This window comes from Zingiber officinale, chromosome 10A (assembly GCF_018446385.1).
Source record: "Zingiber officinale cultivar Zhangliang chromosome 10A, Zo_v1.1, whole genome shotgun sequence".
Taxonomy (NCBI): Eukaryota; Viridiplantae; Streptophyta; class Magnoliopsida; order Zingiberales; family Zingiberaceae; genus Zingiber; species Zingiber officinale.
In genome coordinates this window covers 69,701,699-69,705,354 of record NC_056004.1, presented here as the reverse complement: position 1 = coordinate 69,705,354, position 3,656 = coordinate 69,701,699, and the positions used below count along the sequence as shown (strand labels likewise).

The 3,656-nt window shown below is 37.6% G+C and overlaps 1 non-coding gene across 1 annotated transcript; it reads left to right on the top strand.

Annotated features, from left to right (window-relative positions):
* The first annotated feature begins 1,612 nt into the window (after positions 1 to 1,612).
* LOC122028377 lies at positions 1,613 to 1,720 on the top strand. The gene has a single exon (XR_006124768.1). It is a non-coding gene; the product is annotated as a small nucleolar RNA R71 (small nucleolar RNA).
* Positions 1,721 to 3,656: the final 1,936 nt, after the last annotated feature.

The window sequence follows — 3,656 nt, the reverse complement described above, 5'->3', positions numbered from 1 at the left end:
CTATTGTCTTGCATCCCTTGGAGGTTAGTTAGTGGCCGGATCTTGGAAGCCTTGGAAGAAGCTTGAGTGGATTTCATCTTGGAAGATCGTCACCCACACTACGTCCAAGAGAAGGAGAGGAATACAATAGAAGATCAAGAGGTCTATAAGCTACAAAAGGTATAACTAGTTATTAGTTTCCGCATCATGACTAGTTCATCTTTTGTATAGATCTTGGAAACCAAACACGAGAGGTTATCAGTTTTAGTTATCATTTTTGTTATTGATTTTATTTTTCGATTTCATGTTTCGATAATGTGTTTCTATTGAGGTCTCTATAGTTAAACCTAGTTTACCTAGTTTACTGTAAGAAGTTAAATATTCGATTTCTTTATGAGGGTTTGTCTAGGAAGTGGTGGATGATCTCATATCCAAGAAGGCCTAGTGCCTCACCATGTTTAACCTGGAAGCCGATCTTTGAAATAGATATTTGATAACTTCTGTAATATGGTTTAACTTAGGAAGATCACATCGGTTGAACTTGGAGTAAGAATGTTAAGTTTCATTCCCAATCCAAGTTTAACTTCTAAAAGGAAATTTGGATTAATAATGTTAAGTATCATTTGCAATCCAAATTTAACTTTAGTAGAGCACATGGGTAGGTAGGATAGTTCTATGCTTGTACAAATTTTTATACAGGGGAACTAGGACGGTATTCCGAGTAGCAACCAACAGGCACAGCCAGGTCTTGGAAGATCGTATCTGAGGAGGTAGGGTCGTGTTCCCTCAACATGGCCGTGTCTTGAAATTTTGGGCCAGAGGAAGCGTCGTCTTGCCTCGGAGCACGGTTCTATCCTCATTCTTCATTTCAGGGGAGGTACGGTTGTGTAGATCCACACGACCACCTCCATACTAGCTTCGGTTGGTTCCAATTCTCTGCCCATTGAGAGACACAACCGTGCCATAGGGCATGGCCATGTCAAGTCTTCTTCACAGTATGGGAGGCATGACCGTGTCGATCCACACGGTCGTGCCCCTTTTGGGCTCTGGATGACACACGACTCCAAATGTAGGGGGCACGACCATGCCAGGGGGCATGACCATGTCTTGGCTTTTGACTCTAGGGAGGCACAATCGTGCCAAGAGGCATGGCCAGCCTCTACTTCTTCTTTGAGTAGTTCTGAGGTATGTTTTATCTTTATTTATTCTCCAAATCGCAACATATCAATCAAAAAATGACAAAAGAGCAGAACTCTGATAAAGAGAGAAATAATACTAAAATAATGATAAAATAAGGTGTAACAACATAGAATGTAATCAAGAAATATAAGTAGATGTGCATTAAAATAAGGATAAATGTGTATACAAACTACGTACATCACACGACCTGCCCATGCTAATTTTCGAAGGAGGCTTCATTGTGCATTCTTTATCCATGTTTGCTCCATATCGCATCTGATCAATGAAAATAAGGCAAAAGCAAATCTCGAACAAAAGAAGTAATCATACCGATAAAATGATAAAATGGAGTGCGATAACATAAATTATAATTAAGAAATGCAAGTGAATGTGCGTCAATCAATGTCTAAAAGCATATATAATCTACACACATCACATTGTAAGCCATTTCTCCAACTCATGATGAGGACATTACTCAATAAACTTTTAAATCTCTCCTATGCTTCGAATAATTATTCTTCCTCTATTTGAGTAAAGTTCATGATTTGGTTCTCATGAATGTTATCCTACTAGGTGGGAAAAAGTAATTTAGAAAGCATTGCTCCAATTGTTCCCAACTCATTATGATTTGTGGACGAAGGGAACTCAACTAAGTCTTTGCTCTACCCTTGAGGCTAAATGAAAATGGTAGCAATTAAATAGCATTTTTTGGGATTCCTTCACACTTTACCGTACTACAATATTCTTGAAATATCTTAAAGTGTAAGTATGGATTTTTAGAATTTTCTCTTCCAAATTTGTGAGCTTGAATCATGGAAATCAGTTCTGGGTTAAGTTGAAAGTTGACAGTATCAATCTGTGGTCTTACAATGGGATCCAATCATCTTGCAAATATTAGTGTGTAAAATTCTCTCAAAGGCCTATCTGTTATGTTAGTGCTCAGAGAAAAAATAAAAGTGCAGAATTAAAAATAAGAAAGAGAATACAAAGATATGAAAAAGAAATTGCAAGATATAAACAAAATAAGATAATGCAAAAATTTAAAAAGAAAAAAAAATTATCTAGAGTAATTCATACTAATCAACTAATATTAATTAGAAACAATCTCCAACAACGATGCTAAAAACTTGTTATGCAATCTGTAAGTGTACGAAATTATTGTCAAGTAATAAAAATATCGATCCACGGGGATCATTAATTAAGCACTAGTGACTTTGCAAAGCAAGTTATCTAGACTATTGAAGGTTGGTTGAACACTTGTGAGCAAGAGATTGAGAGAGAGAGAGGGTTGAGAGAGCAAGTGAGCAAGAGAGAAGAAGGAATTGGATTTGGAGGAGAATCTAAGATTTTGGATTCACTATGATACTAGTTAATGTCCTTATGAATTACTTATCTCCTGAACTCCTTACCTACACTCTTATAGGAATTCTAACTAGAGTCCAGCACAACTCCGTGAAGGTCGTGCTAGAGAGTTTACACTAAGTTTCAACGTCATTAAGTAAAGAAGTAACTCTAGAAAGTCTGGTTAAAGGGATACCATAAGGGCCCCCAGTCATACAATCGCTAGTTATCTCATTAACGTTAGATTAATGTTATTAAATAAAGAGATAACCTAGAAAGTCTAGTTAAAATATTACAAGACCCTCCGATCATACAATCTCTAGATTATACAAGTTAGTTCCTAACATTAAGTTGAAGAAATTCATTCAACTTTAATTAACTTTCCTTGTAGAGAATTAACCTTCATTTTAAGGAGATACTATAGAAAGTCCAATTAAAGAGATACCTTCTGTCACAAAGGTCCCCAATCATTCAATCCAGAGTACCTCCTCTACACGGTGACCGATCCTCTACATCTAAATGTATTGACCTCACACATATTTCGTCAAAGATATACAAGACACAACACAATAGAACAAGTCATAAACATATCATTGAACAAAGAAATGAACAATTACATAGTTCATATATCAACATCACATTATATTTACTTTTTGCATCCTATATTACGAGAATCTACTCCATAGAGAAGGAATAGCAATCCAAAGACAGAAATAATAACATTCTTACAACCTAAATGCAAGAAATGAGGAGAAGGAATGCTTAGCAATGAGTCGTCGATGTCTTCAGAATGTTTCCTTACTTCAGAGGCCAACGGATCGTCGACGGCTCTTTGATGGAAGCTCTAGGGTTTTCTCTAAAGGGGAAAATTCTTTCCCAAGGAAAGGGAAAAAGCCCCAAATCTAAGATAGGTCAAAAGGGAAGAAAAATCTCCTTTTACAACCAGAGGGCACGATCCCTTCACTTTCTCCGTCACACAGACGTGCCCCAAGGCATGATCATGGCATGTGTTCTATGGCCTAGGGAAGGCATGGTCGTGCCTCAGGGCACACCTGCCCATGGATTTTGCTAGGAAAAGGGGGCACGACTATGCCTCTCGGCACAACTGGGTCGTTTCTTGCTCTGAGTTGAAGAGACATGGTCGTGCCTCTGGGCAC